General features: G+C 36.4%; 1 long non-coding RNA gene across 1 annotated transcript; it reads left to right on the top strand.

Moving 5' to 3' along the window:
* Positions 1–393: 393 nt before the first annotated feature.
* On the top strand, positions 394–18580 carry LOC119536184. The gene is made up of 3 exons (XR_005217369.1): positions 394–512; positions 3214–3333; positions 17117–18580. It is a non-coding gene; the product is annotated as an uncharacterized LOC119536184 (long non-coding RNA).
* The last annotated feature ends 746 nt before the right edge of the window (positions 18581–19326 follow it).

Below are 19326 nucleotides of genomic sequence, written 5' to 3'. Positions count from 1 at the left end.
GTAAGACCCCATAGAAGGAAAGAAAAAAGTCAGTGCTTATAAAAGACATGCAGAGAAATAGAGAGATGTACAGAGCAAAAACATTCTCAGCCCCCTAGTTTTATTTCATCCCCTCATCTAAAAGCCTTTTTTTTTTTTTTGCCTTTGCCAAACCTTTGTTTTTAAAGCTGAGGTCAATTTTCACCTTTTATATGAAGACTTCTCTGATAACACCAACCTTTTGGTTATCTCTACCACCTTTGAACTCTTACAGCTCTCTTGTCAGTAGAACTGATTTGTTACATCATGCATGTAAACCTTTGTGTTTTAACCATTTACAGTTGACGGTACTCTATCAATTTTGACAAACAAAAACTGCAACTTCATATTTCAACTGAATATTTGCATTATAGTTGTTAAGAGGAGAAGACTCTTGATTCAAGTCTACGCCAAGTAATAGCTTTGAGACCCAGACCCTGGGCAAAGCCTCAATACTCTCACTGCAAAATGGATATGATAATATCACCAAATTTGTGAGTTGGCTGTAAAGATTAAGTGAACTTATATAGATAAGCCTATGATAGTGCTATAACTTGGTTATGATTGTTAGCTACTGTTTTTGCTGTTGTTATTCCCCTATGTTTCCTGTTTTGTCTTTGTGTCCTCTGCATCTAACACTGGGTTATTAATATGTTAGATATCCTATAAATATTTTTAGAAAGAATGACTGATTGAATGAATATGTACTGTCCTCTTACATATACTCTAAGAACAATACACAATATAGATACTTAGAAAATGCTTGCCAATAATTATTAATGATTAATAATCAATGATAGTAATTGGAAAAATGTTCTAAAAGTTCAGCTTTGCATAAATAATAACCCATAATTTAAATTATTATTTGTTTTTCTTCATAACATTTTACAAAATTTTAACTCACTTTAAGTGAAAAATACGCTCCAGATTGCAATAGAAATTAACCAGTATGCCAGCTGCAGTTTCTTGGCTTTCCTCGATTCCTCACAGTTAGTTCTCAATCATCATCAAATGAAAGAACAAAGAAGTTTAAACTTTTTCTTGTCAAATGACTGTCCGTCAGCCCCAAACTAATTCAAGATTGATTCTCTAACTTCTTTCACTAGTTAAATTAAATCCAAGAATGAAACTATGTGCCTGATTTGAGGAAATTTGAACTTCAAAGTTGAATTCTAATATTTAAAGAATGTTCCTGTGCACTTTAGTTTAGGATTTAGGCTTTGACATCTGAGGCCCAGATATCCTTTAACTAATCACACTTCCCAAGGCAAGCCTAATCAAGATCAGTGCTGACAGAAAATGAATTGTAAATGTGGCAGTGCTCCAGTGGTCCTGTTTCTGTCTTAGATCCAGAAAACAGAATGGAATCCATCAGACAGACTTTAGAGATAATCTGGTCCAATGTTTTCAGTTTACACTTGGGAACACTGAAGATAATAGATCTGCCACGCTGAATCAATGAATGCAAGTTGTTGAACTAGAATTTGCAACTCCAGTGATTACTTCCTGGCACCTTTTGGGTGTGTCGTTTTCTCAAAGAGTTAAAATAAGAGAATCAGATGATTAGGATGCTGAAAATGACAACAGAATGCCTATCTCTGAGCTGTAATTACTAGAGTATCTTTAGATTATTAACATGAATGAGGCAATGTGGAGAATGTGGTGATCTATAATCTAGAAAATATACACGGGAAATCATTTAAAAGAGCTCTAGGGAACTCTGTAAATTCAAGCACTTATGTTTAAAATCAAAACACTTCTTCATCTTTTAATGGGATTAATATAAATATTTTGATAAGTGGAATATAATCAAATTAAGGAGATAAAGATAACTTCATTTTGAGCTCTCCTTTTTATTAAAGCTTGAATCTAAGCAAAGTAAGAAACAAACATTCTATATTAGAATAGTACTTCATTAGAATAGTTCAAACTGCAAAAATAAAACCCACTTAATTACAGAAAAAAGTTGATGACAAAATACCATACACTTAAATGTATTTCTAAAATATAAACATTAAAAATATTCATTAAAAGGAATTTTTATTAGCAGTCAAGAGCTATATGAATATTTCTATGTTTCCAGAAAAAAAGTTAATTAGATGTAAGCAGAAATTACTGTTCTCTTTGTTTCTTTTAAATAGCTCTACTACTTTAGCATGTGAAAGAGGGAAGGGAAGCAATGCTATCCCAGTATCAGGTGGCTGCATGGATCTATGGTAAGGCATGTGGGCAAGGGGCAGAGTGAGAGAGCTGATGCGATAGCCAGAAGGGAGGTCTGTGGCCATACATTTTTAAAAGTTGGCCTCACCTGGTGTCAGCTAGAACTATTCCAGAGTTTTGTAAGACAGCCTGGAATAAAGTGTGGACAGAAGTAAACAGCATTTCTGTGTAACCTCAGGGGCAATATTTTCTCCTTCAAGCATTCAGAAAGCCAGTGACTTAAGCTACACCTGCCTTAGCAGCAAATTTTCATTATAAAAGTTCATGATCATTGTACACAATAATAAAATTCAGAAAAACATCAAAAAGTCCAAATCATTTTTAATCCAATCACCCAGAGATTACCTTCATTTACATTTTGGCATGTTTCCTTCTGTAAATAGAAATTAACTTAATTGAGAACAAAATCCATATACTGTTTTTGCTGTCATGCTTTATGGAATTTAGTAAACAGTTCTTGACAACTTTATTTTAAAAGCATGCCTCATTAGCATATAGATATATCTACCTTTATTTAACTATTTAGTTTGCAGTCAATATTTTTGCTATTGTGATTGAACTGCAGTAAGTCTTTGACTACATCTCTAGTGTTTTCCTTAAGACAGACCAACAGGACTGGAAATACTGGGGGAAAGGATGTGAACATTTTTAAGGGCCTTGATAAATACTACTCAATTTCCTCCCCTGAGTTAATAACAATTAACTCCCTACAGCAGCATGAGAGGTCAACCAATTTGGGTAATTGTAAAAGAGGAAGCAATCTATACAGATTTGAGCCAGGTGTGGGTAGAGTTGTGCAAGCACCTCAAAAAAGTAAGAGGCTTGAAACAGAAGCAAAGGCACAAGCATCAGGCCTGATGTCAACCACAGCCTTGGTTCCAAACACTGGCTAAACATCAGAAACACTAGAAGAGGGTTTTGTGTTGTTTTTTTTAATTTCTATTTTTTTACTTTTTTGTTTTGAAATCATTAAAGATTCGCAGGAAGTTGCAAAGGAGTATGGAGAAGACCCATGTACCTATACCCAGTTTCTTCCAGTGGCTGCATCTTACATAAGATGTACCATATCCAATCCAGGAATTTGACATTGATATGGTGAGTGTGTCTAATTCTATGTTGTTTCATCACATGTCAATTCCTGTCAACATACCACAATCAAGATAGAGACCTATGCCATTACCACAAAGATCTCCCCATGCTATCCCTTTATAGCCATGCTCACCCCAACCCCCACCATCCCATATAGTCATGCTCCATCCCTAACGTTTGGCAACACTAACCTGTTTCTCTTCTCATTTCAAAAAAGTTATATATGTAGAATCATACAATATTTGACCTTTTGAGGTTGGCATGTTATATTTAGCACATTGCCTTTGAGATCATTGTTGAGTGTATCAACAGTTCATTCCTTTTCATTGCTGAGTAGTATTCTGTGGCATGAACTGGAGCAGGAGTTCTCTAGGCACAGTTCTTGGACCCACAGCATCAGCATTACCTGGGAACTTCTTAGAAACACAAATTCTCAGGCCCCACCTAAGGCTACTGACTCTGAAACTCTGAGTTTGGGGTCTGGCAAGCTCTCCTGGTAAATCTGTGAGAACTACTGATCTTTAGGGTAAAAACAAGAAGGAGCTGTTTTGGGCAAAAGACATCCTTGAATTTGAAAGGAAAAGGAATAATTAAGAGATGAACGTGAACCTTTGATGATAGATATAGATTACCTGGGGTATGGGGAACCAGGAACTGAAGAAAACATGGGGGACTGTCCTAGGACTTTAAAGAAATTCAAGGGCCAAGGATCTGGTTTAAGGTAGTGACACTGGGAACAAATGATGTATGCTTAGAACTCCGAGGCAGCAGCTGCTTGGACTGGCCATGGGATATATATCTAAAAGGATATTCTTGAACTTGGACTAGGTTTTATTTTAAAGTTTAAAACAATCCATGGAACTAAATTTGATTCAAGCAATATTTAACTGCAAATAATTTCACCTATCCTAATGATCTTTACTTTTATCTTTAACCCAGTTTCCACAATTCTTGGTGGGGTTGTGTAAGTACACAAATGCTTGCCTAAAGCAATTATGGACAAAAGTGAAGAAATGGGGAGACAATCAGAAGAGAGGAGAAAGGGGCTGCAGGTGGACAGGTACAGTAACTTACCTGTGATCAAATTCTGGCCCCAGCCTGTGGTAGCTGAGTGACCTTATACAAGCTCTTCCCCTCGGTTTTCTCGTCTATCAGATGGGACTGCCTGAGTCTGGCTATGGTGAGATAGTCATTGGATTACACACTGGCCTTTCACTGCAGGTTTTGTTTATATACTACCATAGCTGCCTAAGAATTCTATTGCATTATTTGGTTGCATTTACAACTGTATGTTTTGTTTTATCACTGAACATGTGTTTTCTTGCTAAAATGTGTTCTGAATGTATCAGATAGAAAAGTGTATGGATATAAAAACACTATGGTTTCTTTTGGTTCATTTCATTGTAAAGAAAGTCTCTACAGCTGTAGAGAAGGTCTCCAAAACCTAGAACAGTTACTAGCACATAGTATGTACTTAATAAATATTTGCTAATAATTGAGGGCACAGAAGGCATGCCAACCAAAGTCTCTTAACAGCCTTTATCTCTGATATGGTACAAATTTGAACATATAGTAAATATAATATTATTTTAATTGGAGAAATCTAGTGCAGCTAGACCCACTGATCACTACCCCCCCCCCCCCCAACACACACACACACACACAACTTGGCACTATAGTGGACTTTCAAATATCTCTTTATCAGTCACTGTTAACAGAGAGTTTTGGAAGCTTCTGTTTTCCTGACCCATTGTGGTGATTTGAAGCTGTTTGTACCCTAGAAAAACATATCCTTAAATTTAATCTATTCTGTGAGTGTGGACCCATTGTAAGTAGGGTCTTTTGATGAGGCTATTTTAGTTAAGGTGTGTCCCACCTCATTCAGAATGAGTCTTAAACCTCTTATTGGAGTCCTTTATAGGAGAATGAAATTCAGACAAAGGGGGAGAGAGTCACAGAAGCAAGAAGCTGAAATCAACAAAACCTGGAAGAGAAGGGAGAGACCAGCAGATGCTGCCATGTGCTTTATTATGTGACAGAGGAGACAGAATGACTGACAGCCATCCCCAGGACCTTTGGGAAGAAGGCATTGCTTTGATGATGCCTTGACTTGGACATTTTCATGGCCTCAAAACTGTAAGCTAATAAATTCCCATTGTTTAAGCCATGGGTATTAACTGGAGCAGCATGGGAAACTAAAACACCCATATAGGAGATGAAGGTTATAGGGTTGTAGTTTGTTTAGCACTAAAACTGTGTGTGACCAATGCTTTGGAACTAAGGGGAGCTGTAGGGCTGCCTGTGGGGCCATATCTATTAGTGGTTTGCTTCTTTGCCTTTTAGACGGCATAGTCAATATTATTCTTTTTAGACCAAGGAGGTTGTAATAGGATGAATGTTTTCTTAGGGGCTGCCTCTGCTATCCCTGATACTAGAATCAGAATTAAACTCTGTGAGTTGCTGGAATTTGCACCTTGAATGAAGTCTCACTATGGCATGTGAAACTTTGTTGGTATGCCTTTGCAGAAGCTGAAAGGCTCATAAACTTTGACCATCATCAGAAAGACCCTAATCTTATTTATGATAGATCAGATCTAGAGGACAGTGCAAATATTTCGTTATTCTTTATCTTAAATATTTGTCTGTCAGTGTTGCATAAATTCCTCATAAGTACCAGAAATACCTCTCCTTTTGATTTCCTTCTTCTTGTCTACTTCTTTCCCTCTACTTAATCTTGTGCTCCAGATGGCAAGCCTTATTTCACATTGACCACTTGTATTTCGCAGAATGGAGAAGCTACTACATATATAAATTACTTTACCTTGCTAATATTTCTCAACTCTTGTTCAAGAACTTCTATGAGTTATTGAGTTTAAATATACCCTCCCCACCAAGGGAGAGGCTAGAGTGGGACAACAGGCTAAAGCAGACAGTGATCTAATGATACTCTTTTCAGGCTCTAACAGTAGTTTGTCATTGCCACTTGGTGTCAATTTTAATCCCCTCAAATCTTAATGTCCATTCTAGCCTTCAATTGCGTGCAAAATAGAGATAATTTTACCTCTGTCTTTTTTTAAAATGTGACTGTCACAGAGGGGGCTATCCTTTAAATCTCACCCCTAACATTGCAATTACCCGTCAACATGCTAATTATCTGTAGATAACTTAACAGGGATTTGTTTACAACAAGTTCCTAGTTTCCAGGACAAGAATGGGACACTGGATAGCTCACTGCTTGGGGGTTCCAGTGTTAGCATCCAAGAGGATAGTGTCGGGGCAGACCTCCAGGAGCACTAGGTCATCATTTCTACTTCCTGGGGAGGAGATGAAATTAACTGCCTTTATTCTTAAGTGAATTATTGCAAAGATGTGGGTAGGTGATTTGCAGGAAAGAACAGTTTAAGAATGAATGATTAAGAAATGAGTTTCCCAGAACTGAGCTTTTAGGAGTTTACTGGCCTTCTCTGATGACCCAAAGAGGCAAATTTTGTAAATCTGGGCTGTTTACTCAGGTATTCAATTTCAAGTAAACTTTCTTTAGTCATACAATGTAAGCTCCAGAAATATGTATCTTTTGCCTTAAAAAATGTAGACAACATGTGTGTGCATAGAGGACATTGTTAGTTTCTACCAGATGTCATTCTTTCTTTCCTTCTTTCTAAGAATCCTTTTAAACACTTGTTTCCAGATATTTACCTGTTCCTCAACCAGCCATTGCCTCCAGGAAAATGATCCCATTTCCAGCTTCATTGTGGACCTTCTTGGTCTAAGGGTAATTCCTGTGTCTCTTTGAGGAAGGGTTTATGAACCAATTTTGGCCAATTAAATATGAAGATTATTTCGCTAGGGATATCTGGAAATAGTTTTCCTCACTTTTAAGATAATTCCACAGGAAGAAATAATTTATCTGGACATTGTCATGTGTTCATCTAATTCAATATATGAACAAAAAAGGCAGGACATGGATCACAGTAAGAAAAGGAGATAGGTTAGTGGGAGACTTTCATGTGAATAATCAGAACACCTTTTCATCTTCCAATTGCTGTGAAAGTCTTTAGATCCAAATATTTGGAAGTATGCTGAGTTCCTTTTTCTTTCTATTGATACAAAAACTTAAGAAGTGATTCACTTCTATAACATTCTTCATTTTCTTTCTTTATTATCATTATTTTTTAATGACTATGCTTTGCAAAATAAATTCTTATTCCTTGAATACTGATGAAGATCTGGAAAAAGACACCAGGGTTATATTATATTCTGAATGCGGTTGAAGTTGACACAAGGAAAACAGTGTCTGTGTATTCTTGTCCCTAAACAGAGAAGACCTTAATATTTTATTCCACTGCTACTAGGCTATGGAACATTTAAGTCCCTAAGACTCTCTTCCCTGCCTCACAGATGCATTTTCACTTCTTGGACTCGCTTGTTCTGTTCACAAAGAAACTTCCTCCTTTATTCCTGTATCCACTTCTCTGTAAAATCCTTCTTCTCCCAACTATTTCCCTGTAGGTCAGCTCCCCTATTTGATCTTTTCGAATCATTTTTGGAAATAATTTTTTAAAATAGTAGTTGATTCTTTATGTTTGAATATTATTGTAAATTATTCAAAATGCTATTATAAAGGATAAATCTTCATGGAAATTTTATGATATAAATAAAAATGTAAAGACTACAAATCTTTATTTTGTAAGTGACATGCATATTATTTCTCCCAACAGTATCTATTCATAAACTTAGTTTCATCTCTTTTTATAGAAAATATGTGATATTCCATATTTAGAGATAACATTTTCAAAGAACTAGTTGATATCTTTGACCACATTATAGTCAAATAGTTTTTAAGTTCTCTTACTTGTATTTTGTTGGAAATAATGATTAAAATTCTTAATTTGCTTTTAAATGATTGCTTTATTTGGGATGCTAGGGACACATTTAAGGTTGGCAAATATCTAGGTTTTTTCAAATTTTGATTTATTCATATTATTTGATACTTTTTACCATTTTATGCATTTTTTTCAATAATTTAGTTTTACAGCTTGTAACTTTAAGTTCTCTAATGTTTGAATGTTCACACAAAATTCTATTTTTATAAGAATATGTTTGTACTTCAGAATGTTTGGTAAAATTGAAAAGGATGCTACAACAATGTGGTACTTTAAAAAATCATATTTTTGCCATACTCAAATGCACTTTGACATTAAGAATTTTTTAGTTTCAGTTTAAATTTTAAAAGCTTACAACATTTAGTGGGTTCAAAATGTGTTGCTTCGTTATTAGTGGTTTAATATTATTCTACTACCTCTTTTTTTAAATGCCTAATTCAGCCTTCCTGGAATTCTACCCTATATCCCATTAAAAAGGGGGTTGATAGTCAAACATATTGGAAAAGTGCCACATACACTTCCCCTTTAATATTAGTAATGCACACCAACATATGACAGAATCAAAGTCCGATAGTAAAGACATTTGTTTGACCCATAACAGACATTTGTTTAATCATGGGACTATTTCTTCCTCTCATAGCTGTGAATGTTTCATTTAACATGCTTTGGGAGATATCATCCTAAATAAGTCTTTCTATCCACCCAAATAGTCACTGGAGTTTCTCTGGTTAAGAAAACATAATTTGTATAGCTACAGAACTACTTTAGTTATTTTGTTAAATGTTTTGATTGGAGATTGCTGTCTCAAGTTGTCATGGAAATGCTTGTTGACAAAGCAACATCACAAATGCTTTCTCAGCACTGGAGATACTGAACTTGATTGGTTATGGAGTTCTTTTAACAAATTTCCTAGCCTACTAATTGCAGTCTGTATCACTGACTTCATAAGTTATGGGAGGGTAAAGATTTGCGTTTTCTTTGCATCCACAAAAATTTTTGCTGCATATTTTGTGTGGGGGTGGAGACTCAGTCAAATGATTAGTGTAATTGTATGGTAATGATTATTTCAACAAAGCCAAGGGAATTTTCTCCTCATGCCAAAGGTCATTTCTAAGGTTTTTGGCGTCTTTTTCACCTTGTTACACACAAAACATTCTAAGCTTGACTGGAGACAGGAAACAAAGAACACTGTACCACAAGCTGACCTTCTTGTGGCCTTGAGATTCTGAAGATGCGCTGTGTGTTCTCATGGGCTGTCATTGCATGATCTATTGCTTGATAAAGAGAGAGAGTCTATGTTCTCTGACCCCAATTCCTTCAAGCCTGGAATAGCACTTCAATTTGAAATTTTAAATTGACCTATCAAGTTACCATTAACTTCTCACACATATATGGGAAATATTTCTTACCTTATTTAAAAGACTAGTTTGGGTGCTGGGCTTCTTTTTCCCATTAAAAATGTGTAATTCATTTTACTTGCTTGTGCTTTTCATACTTCCCTGATGTTGCCCCTCCCTTGAGAGATTTTTTTTCAGTTTTTAAGATCTCAGCTTCAGAAAAGGAGACTATGAATGACTTTTTCTTCCTTTGTTTCCTCTTAAAGTCAAAGGGTCCTATCTTGGTACATGCTACAACATGGATGAAACTTGAAGAGACCTTATTGAGTGAAATAAGCCAGACATAAAAGGACAAATATTGTATGTTTTCTTTTTTATGAAATACTTAAAATAAGCAAATTCATAGAGACACAAAGTGGTCACCAGGGACTAGGGCTTAAGGAGAATGGGGAGTTATTGCTTAATGGGTATGACTTTCTGTTTGGAATAGTAAAAAGTCTCTGGAAATAGATAGTGGTGAAGATTACACAACATTGTTAATGTACTTAATGCTGCAGTGGCTAAAATGATTTTAATGTTGTGTATATTTTATCATAAAAAAACAAACAAAGGGTGGCTGAACTTAGGGAGAATGATAACTAATGTAACACTTTCTTTTAGGTTTTAGGTGTTTCACATTTAGGGGTGTGTTTTACAGTGAAACCAGTCAAAACAGAAGGTGTACTGTAGAGATCTGATGTTCTGTTCTAGCATTTTCACAGAATTTTATCATTTAACTTAAAGACAGAGAGAGATCTAAGGTGGCGGCATAGAGAGGAGTGGAAGCTAAGTAGTCCCCCTGGAACAATTGAAAAAAAGAACCAGAAACAACTAGTAAATAATCCAGAATAACTGCAGGAGGACAGACACGAATGTCCAATCATCATACACCAACCTGAATTGGGAGGAATGCCCGAGATCACAGCACAAAATCTGTAAGTAAGAACTGCAGATTCAAATCGGGAGACCCCTCCCCCATAGCCCGAGTTACAAAGCCTCGTGGTGCCAGAGAGAAGCTTTCTCCCAGCGAGCGAATATAGCTCAGCTGAGCTCCAAATGGGGTTTTAATTAGCGAGTGTGAACTGCTCACTACGTGGTGTGAATCCCCAACAAGTAGACAGAGGCTTTGGGTGACGACTAACCTTGGAAAGCCAGAGGGTCTCCTTGGACTAGCTCTGCTCCTTTTTCAACTCAGTGGAGAAAGACTTGGCCATTTTGAGTTCCCAGTTCTGTGACCCAGACAAGGGTGTGGCACAGGCAGAGAGAGACCATTGAAATGCTAATGACCTCCCCCTAAGGCATCCATCTTCTCTAAAGAGGAAAGGGGTGGGGCCCAGCTTTACTGCCTGCCTTTCATTCAGAACTTACACCAGTTGAGAGTTATAGGCTAATCTTTGCATCAGGCAGACAGCACCCTTGCACGGCCCAGCGGCCCGGGGCTTAGCTTGAGGGACGACATGGACAGCCGTCCCTCAGCAGAGGTCCTGGAAGATCACAGCTGAGAAGGGGGGCCCGCTTGGAAAACCCAGGGACGCTATGTCAATGCCAGTGGTATGTGGGTCAGTGACAGAAAATCTGGGGCAAAACTGAAATGAAGGCTTAGACTCTTGCGGCGGCCTTGAATCTCCAGTAACCTGGGGGATTTGAATATTAAAGCTGCCCTTCCTCTCTGGCTACCCGTACACACGCCTCACATTCAGGACGGGTGGCTCCAGCAACACACCCAAACTGAGTTCTCCAGCTGAACCCCACAAGAATCATTTCTCCACACACCACAGAGACAGAGTTGGGGAGAACTGAATGGAGGCGTATAGGTGACTCACAGATGCCATCTGCTGGTTAGTTAGAGAAAGTGTACGCCAACAAACTGTGTTTCTGAAAAATTAGATCAGTATCTTTTTTTTTTTACAACTTGAAAGAACCCTATCAAGCAAAGCAAATGCCAAGAGGCCATAAACAACAGAAAATCTTAATGCATATGATAAAACCAGATGATATGGAGAATACAACTCCAAACTCCCAAATCAAAATATTGGAAGAAACACAGTACTTAGCAAAATTAATCAAAGAACTACAATCGAGGAATGAAAACATGGCAAAGGATTTAAAGGACATCAAGAAGACCATGGCCCAGGATATAAGTGACATAAATAAGACCCTAGAAGAGCATAAAGAAGACATTGCAAGAGTAAATAAAAAAATAGAAGATCTCATGGAAATTAAAGAAACTGTTGGCAAATTTAAAAACTCTGGACATTCACAATACAAGATTAGAGGAAGGTGAACAACGTCTCAGTGTTCTAGAAGTCCACAGAACAGAAAATGAAAGAACAAAAGAAAGAATGGAGAAAAAAATCAAAAAAATTGAAATGGATCTCAGGGATACGATAGATAAAATAAAACGTCCAAACTTAAGACTCATTGGTGTCCCAGAAGGGGAAGAGAAGGGTAAAGGTCTAGAAAGAGTATTCAAAGAAATTGTTGGGGAAAACTTCCCCAACCTTCTACACAATATAAATACACAAAGCATAAATGCCCAGCGAACTCCAAATAGAATAAATCCAAATAAACCCACTCCGAGACATATTCTGATCAGACTCTCAAATACTGAAGAGAAAGAGCAAGTTCTGAAAGCAGCAAGAGAAAAGCAATTCACCACATACAAAAGAAACAACATAAGACTAAGTAGTGACTACTCCGCGGCCACCATGGAGGCGAGATGGCAGTGACATGACATATTTAAAATTCTGAGAGAGAAAAATTTCCAACCAAGAATACTTTATCCTGCAAAACTCTCCTTCAAATTTGAGGGAGAGCTTAAATTTTTCACAGACAAACAAATGCTGAGAGAGTTTGCCAATAAAAGACCTGCCCTACTTCAGATTCTAAAGGGAGCCCTACCAACAGAGAAACAGAAAGGATAAAGAGATATAGAGAATTTTAACAGATATATATAGTACCTCACATCCCAAATCACCAGGAAACTCATTTTTCTCTTGTGATCACAGATCTTTCTCCAGAAGGGACCATAAGCTGGGACATAAAACAAGCCTCAAGAAATTAAAAAAAAAAAAAAAAAATTGAATATACTCAAAGAACATTCTCCAACCACAATGGAATACAAATAGAAGTCAATAATTTTTGAACTGTAACTCCACTATTTACTTCCTACATGATATAAATTACACGAACTCTAATGACAAATCAGTGGTTTCGAACTCAATGTAAAATATGTAATTTTAGACAACTATATAAAGGTGGGGGAATGGAGGAGTATAGGAACATAGTTTATGTGTCCTATTGAAGTGAAGGTGGTTTCAAAAAAAAAAGATTGATATGGATTTAAGAGGTTAATTTTAACCCCTACAGCAAACACAAAGAAATTGTCAGAGAATATAACCGTAGAGAGGAAATGTAGAGTTTGGGTTAAGAGAAATGGGGGAAGGGGCAATGGGGAGTTAAGAAATGAGGGTGGAGTTGCTGTTTGAGGTGAAGGGAAATTTCTAGTAATGGATGGTGGGAAAGAGCATTACAACATTCTAAAGGTGATTAATCCCACTAATGGAAGGCTATGGAGGGGGTGGAATGGGAAGATTAAGGCGGTATATATGTTTCCACAACTGAAAAAAAAAAAAAAGTCTAAATACATGATGATTGAATGCCAAGGATGAACTTGGATGGGATTGGAGGATAGAGCACAGGTGGCTCAAAGGGACACAGTTGAGACATAAAGTAAAGGAAATATAGAATGTAAGCTTTGTATCATTGTTGAATCTCTTGTATTTTGTAGCTGCGCTTAATGGGATTGCATGAAAGAATATTCTTGTTCATGGGAAGTGTATACGTGAATTATAGTGTATGTTCAAGGATGTGTGCAGCTAACTCTCATATGTTCAGAAGACAGAGCAATAGATGATGGATGATAGAGAGGGAGGGAGAGAAATAGTGATGTGACAGTATGTTAAAGTTGGTGGATTGAACTATTGGGGGAGAGGGGGTCAGGGTATGATGGAATTCTTTGTGTGGGGTTAGTATTGTTTTTGCAACTGTTCCTATAACTTTGAATTTATTTCAATTAAAAAAATGAAAAAAAAAACCAAAAACTTAAAGACAGAATAAAAGGAGGAAATGTTATTTAAAGAGAATTTTATCAGTTAGTTCTTTTAATATTTTGGAAATATTATCATCATTTACCCATCCACTTGTTCATTGACTCAGACTCAGTGAACATTTATGAGTGCCTGGTTTCCTAACACAAACTTTCCACTGTAATTGAATGAATATTCTGCCTGTTTTGTGACTTGAACCCCTCATGGTTCTGAGGATGTCACTTATTTCTGTCCATAAGTTTTTTGTGTCTGTTATTCTCTTGGGCTGAAAGGTCTTCCCTTTTACTCTCTGCCTATTTAATCTCTATGCATGATTCAAAGAGAAGTTCCAATACCATCTTCTTAGGATATTTGCTCTGCCTCATTTTCGTCCTTGTTTGATAAATTTTCTTCTGGATTCCCACAGTATTTCCAGAATGAGCCATATAATTTAGTAGTCAATTATATGCAGTCTCATATCAATTATCTGTAAAAGATTTGTCTTCCCAGTTGCATTGTTACATTGTGAGGTCTTAGAGAGCAGAGGTCCCTGTTTTTTAGATCCCCCACAGTACTTGGAACATAGTAGATGCTTAATAAATGTTTGTTTATATATTTACTGATTCTTTCATTTGCTTGGAGAGACAATACTATATAAGACTAAGGTATCAAACAATCTAGACCCAAATCTTAGCCCTGTCATTTATTAGCTGTACCTTTGGGCAAATTGCTTAAATCAATTTCCCCATCTGTTAAATAGGATAATATTAGACCTCCACCACACAGTTATTTTGAGGAATGAATGACACAGTTCCTGGAAGTTGATGAAAATGCAATGAATCCCAGTTATATTATTACTATTGCAGCTGACACAACACTCTTCTTTCCATCTGAAATGTAATTGCCGGAAAGAACATTACTGTACAAGAATTAGGAGTGCCGGCTGGGTTAGAGTTAGGTAGGGAAGCAAAATGGGAGCTCATTACATCTATAATCCCAATAAATGTCTTGTGCTTCTAATTCTGTCGTAGCATCTGCTTCTCAGAGAGCCCGAACTAACACACCTAACTAATCGGTAGTTTCAAAAAATATTGTTTACTTTCATTTACATAGTATGTCCGTATAGCTTCTTATATATCTACTTAGTTCCATTATTTTCATTCAGACCCTTTTGCTAATTATGCTGCCATATCTTTGCTGGCCATTTAATTTTATGTAATAGGAGATCTCTGTCAAATTGCCCTTACTGGGACTGAACACTCCGTAATTAAAATCAATAGACTGAAGTCCCCACAAAAATAATTTTTTTTTGGTTTTCAAGGGAAACAAATGGATTAAAAGTTTGCCCTTTACTTTATTCAGCAAGGAAAGAGGACATGTAATGCTTGCAAAACTCCCATGAGATGATCCTCATTGTCCAGAAATTTTGCTTGTGTACTGTTTAATATTTCTGCTAGAGAACAGAGAGAAGGTGCATCTTGATGCCTTAACTGAGGTAAGGAAGTTATGTTTGGATATCACATTGAACCTACCTCAAATGAGGTAGGAGTTATGGCTGGATAGCACCTAAAACCCATGACTTCTGTCCTGGGAGATAAAAAAATGGAACAGACCATCTCTTCTCTTCAAATCTCTTGTTCTTCATGCATAGGAGCTTGTCTGTGGGTATGTCATCTTGTTCAAGCAAGTTTATCAGCTTACCTGCACTTCAGATGTTTGAAGTAAGTTCATCTTCAGCTGAAAGCTAGAAGCAATGCAAATATTATTTGAATGTCTCAGAGAAGGAACAAAGGAAAAGAAAAAAATTCCTTTGATTTCTGTCTCTTGGTAGCCTGAAACTTTCATTTGGCAACATTAAAAGAATCAAGGTAATCAATGCCTAGCCCAAAGAGGGTAATTGTTATTCTTCATATAATTTATAAAGTTATATTCTTTATATAACTTTATATAATTCATCAAAGCATCCATCAGTTCTACCTTTTAAATAGCTCAAAAGAATCCTCTCTCCGTCTCTACTGCTAGAGCTCAGTGTAAGTCATTGTCACCTTCTCTTACTTCCTGAATCCCCAGTTTCTCTTTTGATCCTTCCAGATCTTTCTCTAGAGAGGAGTCAAAAGTGATCTTTCACAATCTGGTCCCGTCAGTACCCTGCTACATGTTCAATAGGACTGTACTTAGGATAAAGTCTCAAATCCTTCAAACTGCTCACCAGTGATCCTTTTTAACCCATCTCTCCCATTCTTCTCCAGCCTCGCTATGCCATTCCCATAATGTCTTCCTTTTATTCTTCAGATGTGGCAAGCTCTTTCCAGGGCTTTGGAATATGATCTTTCTGCCTCAAATACTTTTCCCTCCTCTCTTTACTCAGCAACTTCCTGCCTTCTGATATCAGCTGAAATCAATGACTCTCCACCTTGGCCACAATCACACTATTGGGAGAGATTGTAATAAATTACCACCCAGCTCCTAACTCTCACAGATTCAATTCCTTTCAATTGGTGTGGTGCCTGGCATGCAGATAGTTGGTAAAGCTTCCCAGGGGATTCTAATGTGGAAAATTGAGAACAACTGGTTAAATGTCACTTTCTCAGAGAGACCTTCCTCGACTCACCTATCTTGTTGTAAACTCCCCAATTGACTGTACTTTTTATTTATAGTATTTATCACACCTTATATGACTGTATTGAATATTCATCAGCACAGCTAGACTGTAAGCTTCATGAGGGCAGAGATTCTGTCTTTTTGTTTTGTTTTGACTTATACTTGCCCCAAATGGGACAGCTCTATCTATTTCAGCCCCAGTCTCTTCTGGTAGAAGTTGATGTAGGCCATTCTACTCTTAATAGCAGCCCCACATGATATGGCTATGACTTACTTCATTTCTGAGCCCTAAATTCTCATATTGGTTCTAACATCTAGAATATCCAAGATTCTCCTAATAGAAGAACTATAACTGGATTTCTAAGAGACATATATGCCTTGATATGAATTTTGATTCAAATCTTGTGAAATCATGAGAGTAGCTTTTCAGTAAAAGTGGTATTACATGGCCAGCAGGTTCATGTTCACATATGTACTGTTTTTCCTCTTTAATGTACCATCTTATGTTAAAATTCTCTTTTATTTAATTAATACATAGTTGCAACCAGAGGGGAAAAAAAGACATCCAACCAATCAGACATTACTCCTTTGGAAAAGTCCAATGAATACTTCTTGAATGATAATCCCCTTTCCCACAACAAGAACCTACCAAGTGGGCAACAGTTGATTGGAAAATACACACTACTTGTGAATGTGATTATTATTCCAAAAGTCATGGTGTTTATCTTCTCTGGAAAAGGAGTCTAAACTCTGTGGCCGGCTGTGGGCTATCGGGTCGGCTGCTGTGAAAATGTTCCTGCCAAACACTATTCATTTACTTGTGTTGTTGTTTTTAACTCAGGCTCACAGATTTTTGAGGATGGTCCTGATCTTAAACATCCCACCTTGCGAGTGACTGAAAACATCAAACCATCCGAAGAATCCTAAAACTTTGGCAATAACAATGGAAAGACTCAAGTAGAACTGAAGAGAAAGAATACTTACACATGTAAAGGAACTTTTATGTGATTTACTAGTTGTCCTCTCTGGGAACACCTCCACAGCATTAATGTCAGAGCAATTGTTGCACTTGCCTGAATAAGGGAAAGCTGAGTCACTGATTCAAGGTGATATCACAGCAAATATTTCCAACTATAATTGAAGGCATTTATTTTACCTACTTTGCTAACATTCTTTGAAGTGTGTTCAAAAGAAATTATACTTCATTTTAATGTCAAAGTGAAATGCAAAAATCAGGAAAACATGTGCTTTTAAGGTGACTGGGTAAACAGAATATTCCATTAGAAAAGAAATAACCAGTAATCACAAGTGATGTTGTGCACAATGTAGAAGTGAGATAAATATTGCTTGCATTGGGAATTTGATATGACTTTATATACTCAGACAAAGAAAAATTGATTCATTTTATGCTCTAGTAAATTTTAGGTAAAAAAAAAAAAACAAATAAAAAAATGGGGGTGGGGGAGGCTTGGTAAATTCAAAGAGAGCTGTCTTAGTTTTTAAGGAAATGATCTTCTTAATAAATGGTCTTAAAATATACTTAGAACTTATAAGCAGAATGGGGTGAAGAGAATGTTTCTTCAAAACAGAGATGATTAAAAGGACACCAATTTTTTTTTACGAGAATGCTAGAATTCCAAATATAAAATTTTATGTGAATTCATTGCCATGTTGTTATGTACAAATGCGATGACAGAAAGGTCATTTTTCCCTAAATAATAACTTTTTGACATTAGAAACACATATATCGCAAAAATGTTTATAATTCAAGTGAAAATTACAGCGACTTGACAAGACTTTTAGAAAAATAAAATTACATTTTTAAACAAGAGACCGAAATCTTCAAAGCTAGTAAGATACTACCAGTCCCACTAGTAGTGAAAGAGCCAAATTTACAACATAAATTTTATGTGATTATTTTATTAAAATTTTGCATTGCATTTTATGTAATTTTAATTTTTCAGGAAAGGGTATCTTTTCATGTGATTGTAGCCTTAAATATTAATTTATATATTTGGAAAACATTACTTAACAATGTATCTGAAGACTATCATGAATTATAAAGATAAATGATATCTGATAAATTCCAACATCTAAGAAGGGAGTTAGGAGAGGGGCTAAAAGAAAGGAAGCTAAGCCCCAACTATAACTGAATGATGACCAGGGATAATTATTTACTAGTACTTTTATGACTTCTTGTAACTCTGTAACTTCCCCAATATTTATCAGTTTTGTTAATCTCTGTTTTTCTTGTACTTATGAGTAGTAAAAATTGTTCAAAATAAAAAATATCTGATAAATTCTATTTTGACTCCAGTTCTGTGTTACAATAACTAAATTTCTTCACTTTGGAAGTGGACCATTTAATCCAGTGGACCATTTAATCCATGGCACCTGTTTATCAGTTCTGGGGAATATCTTTAGGGTCAGGATTTTTGGGCCTTGGTGTCAAGGGGAACTTACTAAAGATCAGGTACTGTCCTAGGTATTGGGACGTACAGAGATGTCCAGAAAACGGTCCCTGCTATAAAGCGGCATCTCATCTAATGACAAAGGCTGACTGGAATACAACTAACCCCATAATTAAATCAGGCAATGGATACTAATTTTGAGTAATAGACAAAGAAATTTGGGGACAGATAGACAAATAAAATTAATTCTTAATGAGAGAAGCCATTGAGTGACTGATCAAAGCAAAAATAATCTTTATATTCTAATTCTGTCTACTGATATGTCTTGCACATAGCAGGTGCTCAACTGTAGGACTAAATTAAAGTCAGTACCGACCCTTGTGCTGTTTTGCTGAGGAGTTGTGATGGAGAAGGCTGCTTTTATGGTTTTCAAGGTAAATGCCTAGGAGCCTTAGTTTTATTCAGGGGATTGAATCTTAAAGCAGCAACTTAAGCTTAAATATCCATGAGTGTAATTGCCTTTTAAGCTTAAAAATTTCTTTTTTCAAGAAATGTTTGCCTCATAATGTCCATGAATGGAATAGACAGCCCTTGAAATGGGCACTTAGAAAAAACACGTGCCTCAAGATATATTCTTTTG

The sequence above is a fragment of the Choloepus didactylus genome, chromosome 1 (genome assembly GCF_015220235.1).
Source record: "Choloepus didactylus isolate mChoDid1 chromosome 1, mChoDid1.pri, whole genome shotgun sequence".
NCBI lineage: Eukaryota > Metazoa > Chordata > Mammalia > Pilosa > Megalonychidae > Choloepus > Choloepus didactylus.
This window is presented reverse-complemented; position numbering and strand designations above follow the sequence as displayed.